Here is a 7,500-nt window from a genome sequence, read left to right as displayed (position 1 = left end):
GATCCCGGGAAAACATGGCCCAAGAGGCACCAGCTCTCCCCCGCAGCTCTTCTTCCAACACGCGACAGAGCGAACGCCCAAAGCCTTGCTGAGGAAGCAGCAGCAGAGTGCGGTTCGCTACAAGCCCAAAGCCTCCGCAAAAGCACAGTATTCGCGGAGAAATCAGAGTCGGTTTGCGGGCTGCTGCTGCTGCTTGCCTGAGCCCAGTCTCAAGGTGGGAGAAACCCGCATACAGCGAAAGGCTCTTTGCCCGGGCATCTCCTCTGGGAAAGCACAGCATTGGTTGGGAAATCAGAGTCGGTTTGCGGGCTGCTGCTGCTGCTTGCCTGAGCTAGTCTCCGCAGCACGGTGGAAGAGACCCGCATGGAGCGAAATTCTCTTTGCCCTAGCATCCCCTCTGCCTGACAGAGATGCGTGGTTGTACATCTGGAAAGGGCCTTACGGAAAGGGACTCGTCTGTCACCTCGCTCCCCAGAGGCAGCACGCCACCCCGCGAGACGAGGAGCCGTTGGCCTTGCTGTCGGGAAACGGACGCGACGCAGGAGACCCTTCCGTGGCAGGCACAGCAGGCGGGTGGCAAGCCAAGTGTCCCCCGCTCCCTGTGCGGAGAGATGGAAGCCTGGCTGCTAAGGAGACACGAGCGGACGACTAGCGTAGGGACGCCTTGCTCCACTCTGAGGAAGGAGTCTGTGCAGAAGGCAGGCCTGTCCTTTGCCTCTGTGTGCAAGGTGACAGCAGCTCCTTGGCCACCTGTCCATAGGGCAGACGTGGGCTTGCCACCAGGCGCCCGACCCTGAACTCGCAGAAACAGCTCCTGGACGAACGGGCAGTCAGATGCAGTTTTCATCCAGGATGTTGCAGCGTTGGCGGAGGGAGAGGGTGTCCCGGGGAAGGAGGGACAGTTACCCATTACTCCCCATCCCAGAGCGTGGGCGGTGTTCAGTGATCCTTTTGCGTCTCCTCTCAGCTGGGGAAGGCACTGGCCTAGTCCCCTGTCCACCTGAACGCCAGAGCAAAAGGGCAGGCCTTGCCTACGCCAGGAGATGGCATTGTGAGCAGAGTGCCATCCTATGCCATGCACGCTGCTGCAGGGTCGAGGCCGTGTCTGCTTATTTCGTCTTGGCAGGGTGAACCCAGGGCACGAACATGGAGCCCGGGAAAGCAAGGCCCAAGAGACACCAGCTCTCCCCCGCAGCTCTTCTTCCAACACGCGACAGAGCGAACGCCCAAAGCCTTGCTGAGGAAGCAGCAGCGAAGTGCGTTTCGCGCCAAGCCCAAAGCCTCCTCGAAACCATAGCAGGCTCTGGGAAATCAGAGTCGTTTCTGTGGGCTGCTGTTGCTGCTTGCCTTCACCTAGTATTCACAGCCGTTGGAAGAAACCCGCATAGAGCAAAAGCCTCTTTGTACGTGCCATCCCCTCTGGGAAAGCACAGCATTCGCTGGAAAATCAGTGTCGGTTCTGTGGGATGCTGATGCCACTTCCCTGAACATAGTCTCCGAAGCACGGTGGGAGAAACCCGTATGCAGCGAAATCCTCTTAGCCCGGGCATCCCCTCTGCCTGAGAGAGAAGCGTGGTTGTGCCTGTGCAAAGAGCCTTAAGGGAAGGGACACGTCTGTCACTGCGCTCCCCAGGAGTATATCTGGGGAAGACACACCACGCCGCTCCGGGAGAAGAGAAGGAGCTGTTGGCTTTGCTGTCGCGAAACGGTCATGAAGCAGGAGAGCCTGCCATGGCAGGCACAGCGGGCGGGAGGCAAGCCAAGTGTTACCCTCTGCCTGTCCAGAGAGAATGAAGCCTGGCTGCTAAAGGAGCAGACGACTAGCACAGGGGCGCGTGCACCACTCTGAGGAAGGAGTCTGGGCAGAAAGCAGGCCTGTCCTGTGACTCTGGGCCCAAGGGGACACCAGCTCTTTGGCCGCTTGTCCATAGGGCAGAAGTGGGCTTGCCACCAGGCGCCCGACCCTGAACTCGCAGAAACAGCTCCTGGACGAACGGGCAGTCAGATGCAGTTTTCATCCAGGATGTTGCAGCGTTGGCGCAGGGAGAGGGTGTCCCGGGGAAGGAGGGACAGTTACCCATTACTCCCCATCCCAGAGCGCGGGCGGTGTTCAGTGATCCTTTTGCCTCTCCTCTCAGCTGGGGAAGGCACTGGCCTAGTCCCCTGTCCACCTGAACGCCAGAGCAAAAGGGCAGGCCTTGCCTACGCCAGGAGATGGCATTGTGAGCAGAGTGCCATCCTAAGCCATGCACGCTGCTGCAGGGTCGAGGCCGTGTCTGCTTATTTCGTCTTGGCAGGGTGAACCCACGGCACGAACATGGAGCCCGGGAAAGCAAGGCCCAAGAGGCACCAGCTCTCCCCCGAAGCTCTTCTTCCAACACGCGACAGAGCGAACGCCCAAAGCCTTGCTGAGGAAGCAGCAGCAGAGTGCGGTTCGCTACAAGCCCAAAGCCTCCGCAAAAGCACAGTATTCGCGGAGAAATCAGAGTCGGTTTGCGGGCTGCTGCTGCTGCTTGCCTGAGCCCAGTCTCAAGGTGGGAGAAACCCGCATACAGCGAAAGGCTCTTTGCCCGGGCATCTCCTCTGGGAAAGCACAGCATTGGTTGGGAAATCAGAGTCGGTTTGCGGGCTGCTGCTGCTGCTTGCCTGAGCTAGTCTCCGCAGCACGGTGGAAGAGACCCGCATGGAGCGAAATTCTCTTTGCCCTAGCATCCCCTCTGCCTGACAGAGATGCGTGGTTGTACATCTGGAAAGGGCCTTTAGGAAAGGGACTCGTCTGTCACCGAGTTTCCAGGGCGCAGCACGCCGCCTCGATAGATGAGAAGGAGCCATTTTCCTTGTTGTCCGGAAACGGTCGCGAAGCAGCAGAGCCTGCCATGGGAGGAACAATGGGCAGGTGGCAAGAGAAGTGTCAACCTCTACCTGTGCAGAGGGAATGAAGCCTGGCTGCTAAGGAGACACGAGCGGACGACTAGCGCAGGGGCATGAGCTCCACTCTGAGGAAGGAGTCAGGGAAGAAGGCAGGCCTGTCCTGGCCTTTGGGCCCAAGGCGACAGCAGCTCCTTGGCCACCCTAACGCCAGAGCAAAAGGGCAGGCCTTGCCTACGCCAGGAGATGGCATTGTGAGCAGAGTGCCATCCTATGCCGTGCACGCTGCTGCAGGGTCGAGGCCGTGTCTGCTTATTTCGTCTTGGCAGGGTGAACCCAGGGCACGAACATGGAGCCCGGGAAAGCAAGGCCCAAGAGGCACCAGCTCTCCCCCGCAGCTCTTCTTCCAACACGCGACAGAGCGAACGCCCAAAGCCTTGCTGAGGAAGCAGCAGCAGAGTGCGGTTCGCTACAAGCCCAAAGCCTCCGCAAAAGCACAGTATTCGCGGAGAAATCAGAGTTGGTTTGCGGGCTGCTGCTGCTGCTTGCCTGAGCCCAGTCTCAAGGTGGGAGAAACCCGCATACAGCGAAAGGCTCTTTGCCCGGGCATCTCCTCTGGGAAAGCACAGCATTGGTTGGGAAATCAGAGTCGGTTTGCGGGCTGCTGCTGCTGCTGCTTGCCTGAGCTAGTCTCTGCAGCACGGTGGAAGAGACCCGCATGGAGCGAAATTCTCTTTGCCCTAGCATCCCCTCTGCCTGACAGAGATGCGTGGTTGTACATCTGGAAAGGGCCTTTACGAAAGGGACTGGTCTGTCACCGAGTTTCCAGGGCGCAGCACGCCGCCTCGATAGATGAGAAGGAGCCATTTTCCTTGTTGTCCGGAAACGGTCGCGAAGCAGCAGAGCCTGCCATGGAAGGAACAATGGGCAGGTGGCAAGAGAAGTGTCAACCTCTACCTGTGCAGAGAGAATGAAGCCTGGCTGCTAAGGAGACACGAGCGGACGACTAGCGCAGGGGCATGAACTCCACTCTGAGGAGGAGTCAGGGAAGAAGGCAGGCCTATCCTGGCCTTTGGGCCCAAGGCGACAGCAGCTCCTTGGCCACCTGAACGCCAGAGCAAAAGGGCAGGCCTTGCCTACGCCAGGAGATGGCATTGTGAGCAGAGTGCCATCCTATGCCGTGCACGCTGCTGTAGGTTCGAGGCCGTGTCTGCTTATTTCGTCTTGGCAGGGTGAACCCAGGGCACGAACATGGAGCCCGGGAAAGCAAGGCCCAAGAGGCACCAGCTCTCCCCCGCAGCTCTTCTTCCAACACGCGACAGAGCGAACGCCCAAAGCCTTGCTCAGGAAGCAGCAGCAAAGTGCGTTTCGCGCCAAGCCCAAAGCCTCCTCGAAAGCATAGCAGGCTCTGGGAAATCAGAGTCGTTTCTGTGGGCTGCTGTTGCTGCTTGCCTTCACCTAGTATTCACAGCCGTTGGAAGAAACCCGCATAGAGCAAAAGCCTCTTTGTACGTGCCATCCCCTCTGGGAAAGCAAAGCATTCGCTGGGAAATCAGTGTCGGTTCTGTGGGATGCTGATGCCGCTTCCCTGAACATAGTCTCCGAAGCACGGTGGGAGAAACCCGTATGCAGCGAAATCCTCTTAGCCCGGGCATCCCCTCTGCCTGAGAGAGAAGAGTGGTTGTGCCTGTGCAAAGAGCCTTAAGGGAAGGGACACGTCTGTCACTGCGCTCCCCAGGAGTATATCTGGGGAAGACACACCACGCCGCTCCGGGAGAAGAGAAGGAGCTTTTGGCTTTGCTGTCGCGAAACGGTCATTAAGCAGGAGAGCCTGCCATGGCCGGCACAGCGGGCGGGTGGCAAGCCAAGTGTCACCGTCTCCCTGTGCAGAGAGAATGAAGCCTGGCTGCTAAGGAGACACTAGCGGACGACTAAAGTATTAATTCCTCTTTCATATTTTTTTCTCTCTCACTTTTTACGGACAATTTTTCAGTATTCTTGGTTGAGTTTCTTTTCTTTTAGCATTTTGTATATAGCCACCCACTACCTTCTGGCTTCCAAAGTTCTTGATGTGAAATATGCTTGTAATTTTATTGAGGATTCCTTGTATATGAAGGTTCATTTCTATCTTGCTTCTTTCAAGATTCTCTTATTGCCTTTTGAAAGTTCGATTACAATGTTTCTCGGTGTTATCTCATACTTAGAGTTCATTGACTTTCTTGGAAATTTATATTTATGTCTTTCATCAAATTTGGAGTTTTCAAACTGAAAGCTAGAGTTTGGTTTCTTTTTAGGTTTTCTATCTTTTTATTGGTGTTTCCATTTTGTTCACATCTCATTTCATTTACTGTATCTATTGCCTTTAGTTCTCTGAACATATTTAAGACAATTGTTTTAAAGATTTGTCTAGTGTATCGACCTTTTTTAAGGACAATTCTGTTATTTTTTTCCTTTGAGTGACCCATACTTTCCAATTTCTTTGTATGCCTTATGTGTTTTTGTTGTTGTTGTTGTTGTTTGTGCAACACTGATCATTTGGATCTAATAGTGTGGTAATGCTGGAAATCAGATCCTCCTCCTTGCCTAGGGTTTGCTTAATTTAGTTGTTTAGTTGCTGATTTTAGTTGCTTTGTGGTGAAGATCAGCCTGAGGTGTAAATGTAAGGTCTTCTCAGATCTTTTTTGAGCCTTTTCATAGAAATGTGCAACCGTGTTCTAATTTTTCCCATAGATGCTGTTGTTTATGTCCTAGTATTTAATGTCTGCCCCCTCAAAGGGAAAAGGCAAAAAAGGAATGGGGGGTGTAGGGGCCTGGTTAGCCAGAGGGAACCATTTTGTTGTAAACTTGGATTGACCCTGCCCCTCCCAGAGGAACTTACTTGCAGGGCCCAGATACAAGGGTGGGCCAGGCCGGGTGGAGATATCCAATCAGTAGTCCACACATATATTTACTATGGTAAATTGAAATTCAATTGGCCACCCATATTGCCACCCTAGCATGACTGTGCAGTTTTCCCTGTGTACTGCAATCTCATTGGCCACCTGTGTATATGCCAGGCTCAACCACCACTATAAAAGTTATTCTGTGAGGCTGGGGTAGGGTCGTCATCATTGGGGTCATCGTTGTCGGGGTCGTCGTCGTCATTGTCGCATCTTTGTAAGAGATGACCCTGACTGGTCAGTTTGATTCTCGATACTTGGTGCGAAATAAAGCTTTGCTTGACCTTTGCTTTGTATCAGTCTCATTCCTTTGATCGCAGACCTTAACATTGGTGCTCATCTGGGATCAAACGATGAGAACTGAGCCAGCATCAGAATTTCTGGGAAAAGCCTCCAGAGGTAAGATCTAGGGATCCTGTCTGTCTGTCTGTCTGGTTGTGGAGCTCCAGGGTATAGCCCACCAGGGAGAAGCTGGACGCAGCCATGCTCCCCAGGGCTGGAGTGTATGGGGGGATGCCCCATCCCTCTGCTGGTAGATCCATGGGGGGTTCGAGCCCCCTGGGCAGTCGGGGGTTTGAGTCCCCCTAGGCAGTTACCAGGGGCTCGAGTCCCCCTGGGTGGCCAGGGGATTCAAGTCCTCCTAGGCAGTCTATGGGGGTTTGAGTCCCCCTGGGTGGCCAGGGGGTTCAAGTGCCCCTGAGTGGCTAGGTGGTTCGAGTCCCCCTAGGTGGTCACTGGGGACCGAGAAAAATTCCCACTGGTGGCAGGTTCTGGGTAAGGACTGCTGGGTCTGCGGTTGTCTTTGTATTGTCTTTTTGTTGTCTGTTGTGTTGTTTGTTGTGATTAAAGGAATGGGGCAGAGAGTAAGAGGACTCTGACTTTTGTCTCTCCATTCCTTATAATAGATGTGGGGCTTCTCCCTCATTTCGTGTGTTAAGAGCTATAACTGGAGCCAACTGGGGTTAGTCTAACTCGGGACAGAGACTTTAAGGAATATTCCCAAGCAGCTGCCGAAACTCCCTTTGTTTTGGAGAATCCCTTGCCTTCTCTGGCCCAATGTGACTGCCTAGCCCCTCCCCCTTGCAGGCGGGAAAGCATGGCTTCTGAAGTGGAGTGGTCCCATGTGGAACGTGAAATCTGTTAGCAAAGAGATGACTGAACTGATGGTTAATTGTCCATCTCAGGGTTTTAATGGGTAATTGTTAAAGTAGCTTTCAGAGTCTTTGGTAACCTGAAGCTTTGAAGTTTTGCTTGGATGACAAATGGGATGAAAGGCTATGGCGCTGGTTGCTGGAACTGGGTTTATGCTTTTGAAATCTGTTGGTAAACATAGTTTGTGCTTAACTGCTGTTGCAACAGTTCACAATTGGTTAATATTTAGTCTTCACTAGGGATTGAGATGTTTCTAAGAAAATGTAAATGGTTTTCTCTTTGCCCACCCAGAACTGTAAATGCTGTAACTACTTCAGAGGTTTTATACATTTCCTAAAGTTTTGATGTTTTGATAAGGGTCATCACTTGATATTTAACCATATCTATTCTGAGTTGTTGTCATTTGTAATTGTTTTAATTCTCTTGTAAGATGGATTCTGCCTTAAAGGAAATTCATATGGGAGACTTTCAGAACAAATACAGGTCTTTGATATGTTAAAATCCTGGAACTGAAATGGGTGAGAATTTCCAGAAGTAAAAG

Source organism: Mustela putorius, unplaced genomic scaffold (assembly GCF_011764305.1).
Source record: "Mustela putorius furo isolate JIRA1106 unplaced genomic scaffold, ASM1176430v1.1 tig00003845_pilon_pilon_pilon, whole genome shotgun sequence".
Classification (NCBI taxonomy): Eukaryota; Metazoa; Chordata; class Mammalia; order Carnivora; family Mustelidae; genus Mustela; species Mustela putorius.
This window is presented reverse-complemented; position numbering follows the sequence as displayed.